Below are 15,698 nucleotides of genomic sequence, written 5' to 3'. Positions count from 1 at the left end.
TCGTCGGCTTGTAATGAGTGAGAATCACCAGCTAGCCTCCAACATCTTCGCAACCGTATTTACTGCTGCATTCGCAAGTATACGGCGCACAAGGAGGGCACGCAATGCAATTGATGCAATGAGGACCAGGGCTGAAACCTATATTCGTCAAGGTGGCAACCAGGTAGAGGGCAAAGTGACAGTAAACTCTCTTCAGAAGAACCAAAGACATACCAAAGAGCCCTTTTCGGGCTACCCTTTATCCCAAAATTGAAAATACCATGCTTTAAATAAAGAGAAAGCAAGAAACAACAAAGAACTAGAGTCAATAGATTATGAGTACAAGCCGCCGGCAGTAACATTAATGGGACCGGTCAATTTTGACCAATTTCAAAATTTGACCTTCGACCCCTAAACTTTGACCGTCACCATTGACTTTTTGTTTTGTCTCACTAAGGTCTATCATATGCAGCACTCAGATTTGCCATACCTCGCTGTTTGAAATTTTACACCTTTTGACCTTTTGACCCCAAGTACAAAGAGGTCACCATTGACTTTTTGTTTTGTCTCACTAAGGTCTATCATATGCAGCACTCAGATTTGCCATACCTCGTTGTATCAAATTTTACACATTTTGACCTTTTGACCCCAAAGTAAGCATTGTATAAAGAGGTCACCGTTGACTTTTTGTTTTGTCTCACTAAGGTCTATCATATACAGCACTCAGATTTGCTATACCTCGTTGTTTGAAATTTTACACATTTTGACCTTTTGACCCCAAAGTAAACATTGTACAAGGAGGTCACCGTTGACTTTTTGTTTTGTCTCACTAAGGTCTATCATATGCAGCACTATGACTTGACATTTCTTGTTGTTCAAATTTAGTTTGTATTGCATACAGGGTCAAAGGTCAAGCAATGGTCAAGCTGTGAACACCCTGAATACCCATGTCAGTACTGACTAACATGCATTAATAAGAGCTTCAGCACATTTTGTTTGTAGAAGAAGAGGCTGGTTGCAAGAAAGAAAGAAAGAAAGAAAGAAAGAAAGAAAGAAAGAAAGAAAGAAAGAAAGAAAGAAAGAAAGAAAGAAAGAAAGAAAGAAAGAAAGAAAGAAAGAAAGAAAGAAAGAAAGAAAGAAAGAAAAAGAAAGAAAGAAAGAAAGAAAGAAAGAAAGAATTGGCGTACGACAGAACAAGCCGACTTTGTCGTCGGCTTGTAAAGAAAGCAAGAATAAGATAATAAGATAATAAAACAAAAAGGCATAAATATCCAAGAAAAAGATACGCTTAATTGCAAGTATAGCAAGGGAAGTCCCACCCCACATCCATTCCGACAAGTTAAAGACACTTAATGACACTTAACACAATCCACAATCCACCCACCCCTAAATAAAATTCGTTATATTATAAAGTTATCATCGAAGAATGCTTGATATTCAGACATGGTACGTGTACTCCTTTTCAATATTTGAAGTAGCCAAACCTCCTTCGTGTACAGAGTGAAAAACGGGTGTATTTCTTTAAAAGGGCATATCTTCAAAGGTTGTGAGCCGATTGAAATATTCCTTTCGGTTTATTAAAGCTAACGATCAACTTGTCAGAAATAGGAGAAAAAGAGGACGCAATGAGGGCTCTGTTTTTATTTGGACATCCTGTACTTTACAAATCTTTAGACAAGTCATATTTTACCGACGTCACGTGAATCTTTAGACACCTACATACTTTATCAACATGAATCTTTAGACACGTCATACTCCCGGGGGCACTCAACACAAATGACCATACGGGTATGCTCCCCCGGAAAGACCCCCTTTTTGGGTTTCGCAGCTCCGAAAGACCCCTACATTTGACCAAAATAACGCTCCGAAAGACCCTTGATTTTGATAATTTCAGCTCTAAAAGACCCCAAAATTGCTCATTCCTCATATTTCTTGTTTTTTCAGGCGATTTTCAACCCAAAAGCCAAGAAAGACCCTTGATTTTGACTTTTCGCAGCTCCAAAAGACCCCATTTTACTTGTTCACAGCCCGGTTCGCAGCTCCGAAAGACCCCCTTTTACCGGTACGCCGTCAGCTCCCAAAGACCCACCACTTCAAAATTCTGGGGAGCATACCCACCAAAATTTTTGATGTGCCCCCCCCGGGGTCATACTTTACCGACGTGAATCTTTAGACACATCATACATGATCGACGTGAATCTGTAGATATCTCATACATTATCGACATGAATCTTTAGACACTCCTATGTTGGTAGCTCGCTGCCGCGGGTATTATCAGATACATTTGACGAAAGAGTGACTCGAATTTATACCAGAAATTGTCTGTTGAAAACTAAAGTCAGTCGTCGTGTAGAGCGTCATGTAAGTGTTGTAATAATAATAATAATGTAGATTTACTTAATTCGGGATTCATTTTGCTTTTATAGATTTTTCAAAAAATGTTGAAATAACGTCCTTTTTTTAAACAATAGTTTCATGAAACTGAGAGCCATCATATTAAAAAATTGACATGAAAATGGACATTTATCAAACTCTTAAAGCCATGGATACGATGTACGATTTCCATCAAATTTGTATATATTTTGTTATTGTTTACTTAAAATACTGAGAATATTAGTAATAACTGTTATGAAAGGTTTCTGTTCATTTTAGCCGATAGAAAAATCCCACCGGCTGTTGTAGTAATTTAACGTGGAGTTGTATACGGAAGTTTTAATGTCTGAATACGACATTGAACTGACAAATTCCATTTAGGTGTACACTCTTATCCTCCGATATAGAAATCCTTAACCAATCTTAACCAATCATTGTTTACGTGGCCCTCTCTTCTAATAATTGGTTAAAAGCCTTAAACTTTGGCACTGTTTAACATCTTATACAATTATTGCTTAAACCTTAACCCAATAAATGCTTAAATGCTTTAAAAATAAACATTTGCACGTTTAAGACTTTAAACAACCAATTGTTTAAAGATTGTAAACGTTTATTGCTTAAAAGACGCTCGTCTTAAACAATAATTGCTTAAATATATGAATAGGTCAATATGATTGGGACTTTCTTTCTTTCTTTCTTTCTTTTAAATTTTATACTGAAACATAATTCATGATAGATTTGAAGTCATCAGATCTTGGTCAGCTATGAGATTCGTTCAAAAATACAATTTCATGCATAAAGTATTTTGGGTTTTTTTATCAGTTCAACCGCTATGTATCCGGGCAATGTATCCGAGTAAAAATTAAAATCTAGTATAAGCCTTTCTCTCGCATGCATTACGATACAATGCTAAAATACAATGCATCAACCCCCGGCATCAACCCTAATAAATTCACACACTCGATACGGTATCCATCTCGTCTACATTGTAATGCTTCTGTCACACTACACCGAATAGGTCTTCCGTACAAGAAACGGATGGTATTTTAGTAAATCCGTTGTTGTTCGTCAATGATCGTTTTATGTTCTTTTTATGTCCTGCTACCATCCGCCAAATGCGTTTCGTGTTAGGTGATGTTCGTTAAGTTCCGTCGGCAAGTTTTGTGCATGCACAAAACTTGAAACGGATGTACCGAATACACATGTTCGGTATTTATCCGATATGTGTTCGTATGGTGCTGCATATTGCCGGAGTTTGTTCGCTCTCCTTTCGTTCATGTTCGTTCTTTGTTCGTTGCACTCGGCCCGTGTTCGTTGCAAATACGTTCCTGTGAGGCCTTCACCACCGGATAGCATATTTTTGCATTCGGTGATGTACGTTGACCCAGACCGTGTTAGTGTCACACTACACCGGATAGGTCTTCCGTATAAGAAACGGATGGTATTTTAGCAAATCCGTTAGTGTTCGTCAATGTTCGTTTTATGTTCTTCATATGTCCTGCTATTATCCGCCAAATGCGTTTCGTGTTAGGTGATGTTTGTTTAGTCCGTCGACAATACGTTTCAAGTTTTGTGCATGCACAAAACTTGAAACGGAGTGTGCCGAATACACATGTTCGGAAGCTGTCCAATGTGTGTTCGTACTGTTCTGTATATATACCCTGGGTTTGTTCGTTATTCTTTCGTTTATATACCGCAGGTGTTTGCAAGGTTTCGCAGGCGCTTGTGCCGGATGTAGGCCTATGGCGAACATGTGCATCGATCATGGGGGGACTTTCTGAAGGGTGTGTGACGCAATATCATATTTCCCCCAGTACTTTAGTGACTGGCAAGTAGAAAAATACAGCACTCAGATTTGCTATACCTCGTTGTTTGAAATTTTACACATTTTGACCCCAAAGTAAACATTGTACAAGGAGGTCACCATTGACTTTTTGTTTTGTCTCACTAAGGTCTATCATATGCAGCACTATAACTTGACATATCTTGTTGTTCAAATTTAGTTTGTATTGCATACAGGGTCAAAGGTCAAGCAATGGTCAAGCTGTGAACACCCTGAATACCCTTGCCACTAGTGACCAACATGTATTAGAAAAGGGAGGTTGCCAGAAAGAAAGAATTGGCGTAAGACAGAACAAGCCGACTTTGTCGTCGGCTTGTAATGAGTGAGAATCACCAGCTAGCCTCCAACATCTTCGCAACCGTATTTACTGCTGCATTCGCAAGTATACGGCGCACAAGGAGGGCACGCAATGCAATTGATGCAATGAGGACCAGGGCTGAAACCTATATTCGTCAAGGTGGCAACCAGGTAGAGGGCAAAGTGACAGTAAACTCTCTTCAGAAGAACCAAAGACATACCAAAGAGCCCTTTTCGGGCTACCCTTTATCCCAAAATTGAAAATACCATGCTTTGAATAAAGAGAAAGCAAGAAACAACAAAGAACTAGAGTCAATAGATTCTGAGTACAAGCCGCCGGCAGTAAATATAACATTAATGGGTCAATTTTGACCAATTTCAAAATTTGACCTTTGACCCCTAAACTTTGACCGTCACCATTGACTTTTTGTTTTGTCTCACTAAGGTCTATCATATGCAGCATTCAGATTTGCCATACCTCGCTGTTTGAAATTTTACACATTTTGACCTTTTGACCCCAAGTACAAAGAGGTCACCATTGACTTTTTGTTTTGTCTCACTGAGGTCTATCATATGCAGCACTCGGATTTGCCATACCTCGTTGTTTCAAATTTTACACATTTTGACCTTTTGACCCCAAAGTAAGCATTGTACAAAGAGGTCACCATTGACTTTTTGTTTTGTCTCACAAAGGTCTATCATATGCAGCACTCAGATTTGCCATACCTCGTTGTTTCAAATTATACACATTTTGACCGTTTGACCCCAAAGTAAGCATTGTACAAAGAGGTCACCATTGACTTTTTGTTTTGTCTCACTAAGGTCTATCATATGCAGCACTCAGATTTGCCATACCTCGTTGTTTCAAATTATACACATTTTGACCTTTTGACCCCAAAGTAAACATTGTACAAAGATGTCACCATTGACTTTTTATTTTGTCTCACTAAGGTCCATCATATACAGCACTCAGATTTGCTATACCTTGTTGTTTGAAATTTTACACATTTTGACCTTTTGACCCCAAAGTAAACATTGTACAAGGAGGTCACCATTGACTTTTTGTTTTGTTTCACTAAGGTCTATCATATGCAGCACTATAACTTGACATATCTTGTTGTTCAAATTTAGTTTGTATTGCATACGGGGTCAAAGGTCAAGCAATGGTCAAGCTGCGAACACCCTGAATACCCATGCCACTAGTGACCAACATGTATTAATTAGAGCTTCGGCGCATTTTGTTTGTAGAAGAAGAGGCAGATTGCCAGAAAGAAAGAAAGAAAGAATTAGCGTAAAACAGAACAAGCCGACTTTAGAGTCAATAGATTCTGAGTACAAGCCGGCAGTAAATATAACATTAATGGGTCAATTGTGACCAATTTCAAAATTTGACCTTTGACCCCTAAACTTTGACCGTCACCGTTGACTTTTTGTTTTGTCTCGCTAAGGTCTATCATATGCAGCACTCAGATTTGCCATACCTCGCAGTTTCAAATTTTACACATTTTGACCTTTTGACCCCAAAGTAAGCATTGTACAAAGAGGTCACCATTGACTTTTTGTTTTGTCTCACTAAGGTCTATCATATGCAGCACTCAGATTTGCCATACCTCGTTGTTTCAAATTATACACATTTTGACCTTCTGACCCCAAAGTAAACACTGTACAAAGATGTCACCATTGACTTTTTGTTTTGTCTCACTAAGGTCTATCATATACAGCACTCAGATTTGCCATACCTCGTTGTTTGAAATTTTACATATTTTGACATTTTGACCCCAAAGTAAACATTGTACAAAGAGGTCACCATTGACTTTTTGTTTTGTCTTACTAAAGTCTATCATATGCAATACTAAGAGTTGACATATCATGTTGTTCAAATTTAGTTTGTATTGCATACGGGGTCAAAGGTCAAGCAATGGTCAAGCTGTGAACACCCTGAATACCCATGCCACTAGTGACCAACATGTATTAATTAGAGCTTTGGCCCATCTTGTTTGTAGAAGAAGAGGCAGATTGCCAGAAAGAAAGAAAGAAAGAATTAGCGTAAGACAGAACAAGCCGACTTTGTCGTCGGCTTGTAACTAGAGTCAATAGATTATGAGTACAAGCCGCCGGCAGTAACATTAATGGGACCGGTCAATTTTGACCAATTTCAAAATTTGACCTTCGACCCCTAAACTTTGACCGTCACCATTGACTTTTTGTTTTGTCTCACTAAGGTCTATCATATGCAGCACTCAGATTTGCCATACCTCGCTGTTTGAAATTTTACACCTTTTGACCTTTTGACCCCAAGTACAAAGAGGTCACCATTGACTTTTTGTTTTGTCTCACTATAAAGGTCTATCATATGCAGCACTCAGATTTGCCATACCTCGTTGTATCAAATTTTACACATTTTGACCTTTTGACCCCAAAGTAAGCATTGTATAAAGAGGTCACCGTTGACTTTTTGTTTTGTCTCACTAAGGTCTATCATATACAGCACTCAGATTTGCTATACCTCGTTGTTTGAAATTTTACACATTTTGACCTTTTGACCCCAAAGTAAACATTGTACAAGGAGGTCACCGTTGACTTTTTGTTTTGTCTCACTAAGGTCTATCATATGCAGCACTATGACTTGACATTTCTTGTTGTTCAAATTTAGTTTGTACTGCATACAGGGTCAAAGGTCAAGCAATGGTCAAGCTGTGAACACCCTGAATACCCATGTCAGTACTGACTAACATGCATTAATAAGAGCTTCAGCACATTTTGTTTGTAGAAGAAGAGGCTGGTTGCAAGAAAGAAAGAAAGAAAGAAAGAAAGAAAGAAAGAAAGAAAGAAAGAAAGAAAAGAAAGAAAGAAAGAAAGAAAGAAAGAAAGAAAGAAAGAAAGAAAGAGAGAAAGAAAGAAAGAAAGAACTAGAGTCAATAGATTCTGAGTACAAGCCGCCGGCAGTAAATATAACATTAATGGGTCAATTTGGACCAATTTCAAAATTTGACCTTCGACCCCTAAACTTTGACCGTCACCATTGACTTTTTGTTTTGTCTCACTAAGGTCTATCATATGCAGCATTCAGATTTGCCATACCTCGCTGTTTGAAATTTTACACATTTTGACCTTTTGACCCCAAGTACAAAGAGGTCACCATTGACTTTTTGTTTTGTCTCACTAAGGTCTATCATATGCAGCACTCAGATTTGACATACCTCGTTGTTTCAAATTGTACACATTTTGACCTTTTGACCCCAAAGTAAGCATTGTACAAAGAGGTCACCATTGACTTTTTGTTTTGTCTCACTAAGGTCTATCATATGCAGCACTCAGATTTGCCATACCTCGTTGTTTCAAATTATACACATTTTGACCTTTTGACCCCAAAGTAAACATTGTACAAAGATGTCACCATTGACTTTTTATTTTGTCTCACTACGGTCTATCATATACAGCACTCAGATTTGCTATACCTCGTTGTTTGAAATTTTACACATTTTGACCTTTTGACCCCAAAGTAAACATTGTACAAGGAGGTCACCATTGACTTTTTGTTTTGTCTCACTAAGGTCTATCATATGCAGCACTATAACTTGACATATCTTGTTGTTCAAATTTAGTTTGTATTGCATACAGGGTCAAAGGTCAAGCAATGGTCAAGCTGTGAACACCCTGAATACCCATGCCACTAGTGACCAACATGTATTAATTAGAGCTTCGGCGCATCTTGTTTGTAGAAGAAGAGGCAGATTGCCAGAAAGAACTAGAGTCAATAGATTCTGGGTACAAGCCGCCGGCCAGGAATAACATTAATAATGGGTAATGGGTAAATTTTGACCAATTTCAAAATTTGACCTTCGATCCCTAAACTTTGACCATCACCATTGACTTTGTTTTGTCTCACTAAGGTCTATCATATGCAGCACTCAGATTTGCCATACCTCACTGTTTGAAATTTTACACATTTTGACCTTTTGACCCCAAAGTAAGCATTGTACAAAGAGGTCACCATTGACTTTTTGTTTTGTCTCACTAAGGTCTATCATATGCAGTACTTAGATTTGCCATATCTCGTTGTTTGAAATTTTATACATTTTGACCTTTTGACCCCAAAGTAAACATTGTACAAAGATGTCACCATCGACTTTTTGTTTTGTCTCACTAAGGTCTATCATATGCAGCACTCAGATTTGCCATACCCTGGCTGTTTTAAATTTTACACATTTTGACCTTTTGACCCCAAAGTAAACATTGTACAAAGATGTCACCATTGACCTTTTGTTTTGTCTCACTAAGGTCTATCATATGCAGCACTCAGATTTGCCATACCTCGTTGTTTGAAATTTTACACATTTTGACCTTTTGACCCCAAAGTAAACATTGTACAAGGAGGTCACCATTGACTTTTTGTTTTGTCTCACTAAGGTCTATCATATGCATCACTAAGATTTGACATATCTTGTTGTTCGAATTTATTTTGTATTGCATACGGGGTTAAAGGTCAAGCAATGGTCAAGCTGTGAACACCCTGAATACCCATGCCAGTACTGACTAACATGCTTTAATGAGAGCTTTAGCGCATTTTGTTTGTAGAAGAAGAGGCACATAGCCAGAAAGAAAGAAAGAAAGAAAGAAAGAAATTAATGGGTCAATTTTGACCAATTTTAAAATTTGACCTTTGACCCCTCTACTTTGACCTTTGGGATCAAAAATATTTTAACCTGTTTAGAATGTCGTAAGAATTTATTCCTGTTGAATTTAAACTCGATTGGACCAATTTTAAATTTGACCTTTGACCCCTATAACTTGATCCCTGGGTCACAAATGTCATTAAATGCATTTTTCTCGTGTTTAGAGTGTCATAAAGTCCCCCAATCCAAGTATGTCGGTTATTTAACCTTTGACCTGTATAGCGTGACCTCTGGGTCACGGATGGGGTCAACTGTACTTGTTTTGTGTTTAGGATGTCACAAGGATTATTCCTGGTGAATTTCAGCTCAATCGGAGCTTATTTGTAGATTTTGACTTTTGACCTTGAACTTTGACTTATGGAGTCAAGACTATCACAGACCTCCCTACCATTAATGTTGCATCACTGTAGCAATAATGGGCCCTATCCGTCTTCCATAGGCTGAGATACAGCCGATTTGGCTAAATTTTAAGCATTTTATCGAGTGCCAAAAAAGACCTTAGATGACCTTTGACCCCAAATCTGTGACTCCCCAGTAGACATCAGTCAATGGCCATGCATGTGTGCAAGTGACTTCTCCTAGCTATTTCACACATAGCAGATATGAATTTTTGAAGTTCTTTAGACTTTGATCGGAAATGACCCCTTAATGCCCTTTGACCCCTTATCTGTGAACACCCTATATGCACCGACCAAAGTCGAGTCACATGACTTCGCCATGTCACCATCGCATGTTGTTTGTAGAAGAAGATACGTTTTAAAGCGAAATCACGTTTTTGACCATTGTAGCTAGGTCAAAGGTCACAGCCAGGTCAAAGTCAAATGGAAGGTTTGGCCTAGCCCAGTGGTCATTTGGGTCAAGTATGGTTGAAATCTGTCAATCCCTGGCGGAGCTAGCTCGTTGTTTGACATTTTACACATTTTGACCTTTTGACCCCAAAGTAAACATTGTACAAGGAGGTCACCATTAACTTTTTGTTTTGTCTCACTAAGGTCTATCATATGCAGCACTATAACTTGACATATCTTGTTGTTCAAATTTAGTTTGTATTGCATACGGGGTCAAAGGTCAAGCAATGGTCAAGCTGTGAACACCCTGAATACCCATGCCACTAGTGACCAACATGTATTAATTAGAGCTTCGGCGCATTTTGTTTGTAGAAGAAGAGGCAGATTGCCAGAAAGAAAGAAAGAAAGAACTAGAGTCAATAGATTCTGAGTACAAGCCGCCGGCAGTAAATATAATATTAATGGGTCAATTTTGACCAATTTCAAAATTTGACCTTCGACCCCTAAACTTTGACCGTCACCATTGACTTTTTGTTTTGTCTCACTAAGGTCTATCATATGCAGCACTCAGATTTGCCATACCTCGCTGTTTGAAATTTTACATATTTTGACCTTTTGACCCCAAGTACAAAGAGGTCACCATTAACTTTTTGTTTTGTCTCACTGAGGTCTATCATATGCAGCACTCAGATTTGTCATACCTCATTCTTTCAAATTTTACACATTTTGACCTTTTGACCCCAAAGTAAGCATTGTACAAAGAGGTCACCATTGACTTTTTGTTTTGTCTCACTAAGGTCTATCATATGCGGCACTCAGATTTGCCATACCTTGTTGTTTCAAATTATACACATTTTGACCTTTTGGCCCCAAAGTAAACATTGTACAAAGGGGTCACCATTGACTTTTTGTTTTGTCCCAGTAAGGTCTATCATATGCAGCGCTCAGATTTGCCATACCTCGTTGTTTGAAATTTTACACATTTTGACCTTTTGACCCCAAAGTAAACATTGTACAAGGAGGTCACCATTGACTTTTTGTTTTGTCTCACTAAGGTCTATCATATGCAGCACTATAACTTGACATATCTTGTTGTTCAAATTTAGTTTGTATTGCATACGGGGTCAAAGGTCAAGCAATGGTCAAGCTGTGAACACCCTGAATACCCATGCCACTAGTGACCAACATGTATTAATTAGAGCTTCGGCGCATTTTGTTTGTAGAAGAAGAGGCAGATTGCCAGAAAGAAAGAAAGAAAGAATTAGCGTAAAACAGAACAAGCCGACTTTGTCGTCGGCTTGTAATTAGCGTAAAACAGAACAAGCCGACTTTGTCGTCGGCTTGTAAAGAAAGAAAGAATTAGCGTAAAACAGAACAAGCCGACTTTGTCGTCGGCTTGTAAAGACAGAAAGAAAGAATTGGCGTACGACAGAACAAGCCGACTTTGTCGTCGGCTTGTAAAGAAAGCAAGAATAAGATAATAACGGATAATAAAACAAAAAGGCATAAATATCCAAGAAAAAGATACGCTTAATTGCAAGTATAGCAAGGGAAGTCCCACCCCACATCCATTCCGACAAGTTAAAGACACTTAATGACACTTAACACAATCCACAATCCACCCACCCCTAAATAAAATTCGTTATATTATAAAGTTATCATCGAAGAATGCTTGATATTCAGACATGGTACGTGTACTCCTTTTCAATATTTGAAGTAGCCAAACCTCCTTCGAAAAAAAAAAAAAAAACGGGTGTATTTCTTTAAAAGGGCATATCTTCAAAGGTTGTGAGCCGATTGAAATATTCCTTTCGGTTTATTAAAGCTAACGATCAACTTGTCAGAAATAGGAGAAAAAGAGGACGCAATGAGGGCTCTGTTTTTATTTGGACATCCTGTACTTTACAAATCTTTAGACAAGTCATATTTTACCGACGTCACGTGAATCTTTAGACACCTACATACTTTATCAACATGAATCTTTAGACACGTCATACTCCCGGGGGCACTCAACACAAATGACCATACGGGTATGCTCCCCCGGAAAGACCCCCTTTTTGGGTTTCGCAGCTCCGAAAGACCCCCTATATTTGACCAAAATAACGCTCCGAAAGACCCTTGATTTTGATAATTTCAGCTCTAAAAGACCCCAAAATTGCTCATTCCTCATATTTCTTGTTTTTTCAGGCGATTTTCAACCCAAAAGCCAAGAAAGACCCTTGATTTTGACTTTTCGCAGCTCCAAAAGACCCCATTTTACTTGTTCACAGCCCGGTTCGCAGCTCCGAAAGACCCCCTTTTACCGGTACGCCGTCAGCTCCCAAAGACCCACCACCTCAAAATTCCGGGGGAGCATACCCACCAAAATTTTTTGATGTGCCCCCCCCCTGGGTCATACTTTACCGACGTGAATCTTTAGACACATCATACATGATCGACGTGAATCTGTAGATATCTCATACATTATCGACATGAATCTTTAGACACTCCTATGTTGGTAGCTCGCTGCCGCGGGTATTATCAGATACATTTGACGAAAGAGTGACTCGAATTTATACCAGAAATTGTCTGTTGAAAACTAAAGTCAGTCGTCGTGTAGAGCGTCATGTAAGTGTTGTAATAATAATAATAATGTAGATTTACTTAATTCGGGATTCATTTTGCTTTTATAGATTTTTTCAAAAATGTTGAAATAACGTCCTTTTTTTAAACAATAGTTTCATGAAACTGAGAGCCATCATATTAAAAAATTGACATGAAAATGGACATTTATCAAACTCTTAAAGCCATGGATACGATGTACGATTTCCATCAAATTTGTATATATTTTGTTATTGTTTACTTAAAATACTGAGAATATTAGTAATAACTGTTATGAAAGGTTTCTGTTCATTTTAGCCGATAGAAAAATCCCACCGGCTGTTGTAGTAATTTAACGTGGAGTTGTATACGGAAGTTTTAATGTCTGAATACGACATTGAACTGACAAATTCCATTTAGGTGTACACTCTTATCCTCCGATATAGAAATCCTTAACCAATCTTAACCAATCATTGTTTACGTGGCCCTCTCTTCTAATAATTGGTTAAAAGCCTTAAACTTTGGCACTGTTTAACATCTTATACAATTATTGCTTAAACCTTAACCCAATAAATGCTTAAATGCTTTAAAAATAAACATTTGCACGTTTAAGACTTTAAACAACCAATTGTTTAAAGATTGTAAACGTTTATTGCTTAAAAGACGCTCGTCTTAAACAATAATTGCTTAAATATATGAATAGGTCAATATGATTGGGACTTTCTTTCTTTCTTTCTTTCTTTTAAATTTTATACTGAAACATAATTCATGATAGATTTGAAGTCATCAGATCTTGGTCAGCTATGAGATTCGTTCAAAAATACAATTTCATGCATAAAGTATTTTGGGTTTTTTTTTATCAGTTCAACCCGCTATGTATCCGGGCAATGTATCCGAGTAAAAATTAAAATCTAGTATAAGCCTTTCTCTCTCGCATGCATTACGATACAATGCTAAAATACAATGCATCAACCCCCGGCATCAACCCTAATAAATTCACACACTCGATACGGTATCCATCTCGTCTACATTGTAATGCTTCTGTCACACTACACCGAATAGGTATTCCGTACAAGAAACGGATGGTATTTTAGTAAATCCGTTGTTGTTCGTCAATGATCGTTTTATGTTCTTTTTATGTCCTGCTACCATCCGCCAAATGCGTTTCGTGTTAGGTGATGTTCGTTAAGTCCGTCGGCAAGTTTTGTGCATGCACAAAACTTGAAACGGAGTGTACCGAATACACATGTTCGGTATTTATCCGATATGTGTTCGTATGGTGCTGCATATTGCCGGAGTTTGTTCGCTCTCCTTTCGTTCATGTTCGTTCTTTGTTCGTTGCACTCGGCCCGTGTTCGTTGCAAATACGTTCCTGTGAGGCCTTCACCACCGGATAGCATATTTTTGCATTCGGTGATGTACGTTGACCCAGACCGTGTTAGTGTCACACTACACCGGATAGGTCTTCCGTATAAGAAACGGATGGTATTTTAGCAAATCCGTTAGTGTTCGTCAATGTTCGTTTTATGTTCTTCATATGTCCTGCTATTATCCGCCAAATGCGTTTCGTGTTAGGTGATGTTTGTTTAGTCCGTCGACAATACGTTGTAAGTTTTGTGCATGCACAAAACTTGAAACGGAGTGTGCCGAATACACATGTTCGGAAGCTGTCCAATGTGTGTTCGTACTGTTCTGTATATATACCCTGGGTTTGTTCGTTATTCTTTCGTTTATATACCGCAGGTGTTTGCAAGGTTTCGCAGGCGCTTGTGCCGGATGTAGGCCTATGGCGAACATGTGCATCGATCATGGGGGGACTTTCTGAAGGGTGTGTGACGCAATATCATATTTCCCCAGTACTTTAGTGACTGGCAAGTAGAAAAAGGGGAAAGGAGAGAAAAAGAAAAGAAAGTGAGAAAAATTGAAGAGAGAAGAGAAGAGAAAAAGTTAAATTGCACGTAATTTAGTAGGCCTATGCATGTAAGTAGTATTGAGAGAGGGGCACTTTCTGAAGGGTAGAGGACGCAATATCAAATTCCTACCAGTTTTAGTGATTGACAAGAAAAAAAAAAGAAGAGAAAACATGGAAAAGGTAAATTGTACGTTATTGAGTAGGCCCAGGATAGTATATAGTAAGCCTAAGTATAGGCCTGTGATTATTATAGGCAGTGCTTAAATGTGGTTCCTTGGCCTCAAAGCCTGTGAAAATTACTGCCGGCCCGTCGATATGTAGGGCCCGTGACATTTTGTCACCAAAGTCAGTATTTAAGACGGACTTAGGTCTATTACTGACTTTAACATATCAATCCATGCATGCTTTACCTGAAATTATGAGTCTGAAGTCTTATATTAAAGTGTCCGTGGATCAGTGTAACATTTTAAATTTTGCAAATTCAGTTCGGGCCTTCTTTGGTTTTTGTTTAAAGCAATAATAGTGTAAAAATGATGCACCAAAAACAATTTTCCAAATTTTCCATTTTTAAAACTAAATTTTTACACAATAGGCCTAGGCCTAATAATGTAAATAGGCCCTACAGTCCCCATGCAAATGGCTTCAATTGGACCTTCAGTTTGAAAAATAAACAAGTCTTCCTTTTTGCTTCTGCTATGGACATCCACGTGTTATTTTTAAAACAATTGTTTATATTATAATGGTGAAAACTTTTCAATGGCTTCAATTAGGCTTTCGTTTCACCAATTTGCGGCTGTTTCAAACTAATATAGTACCCAATAATAGTGCTAAAATTGATCCAAAAAATGACAAGTGGCTTCAATTGGGCCTTCATTGTCCAAAGGTTTCTCATCTCTATTGCCCCCGGACGCTGGTTGCCCTGATAAATAAGATTTGTAGCCCTTTTGTACATATTAGCCAATATTTGACCATTTTCGTCAAAGTTTTCGCCCTTAAAAGTTGTCTTTCCCCACTTTGTTCACCCTCTGAAAAAGTGCTTACTACGTCACTGCCTCTAAGGGGTCAAAAACCCTCTCAAACACCCTCTCCTCCCCCACTTTTCTGATAGGGTGGACGTCCCTGTTGGTGCCACATGCCACGGATTCGCCGGTCATTTGTCGGACGTTGAACGATTGAATATAAAACGCCTGCAGGATTATTAGCGGCCACAACGCATAGAGAGACGAACGGGAATCGGACCCCCAAATCCG

Source organism: Amphiura filiformis, chromosome 4 (genome assembly GCF_039555335.1).
Source record: "Amphiura filiformis chromosome 4, Afil_fr2py, whole genome shotgun sequence".
Taxonomy (NCBI): domain Eukaryota; kingdom Metazoa; phylum Echinodermata; class Ophiuroidea; order Amphilepidida; family Amphiuridae; genus Amphiura; species Amphiura filiformis.
The sequence above is the reverse complement of the archived record's forward strand: the minus strand, read 5'-3'. Positions refer to the sequence as shown.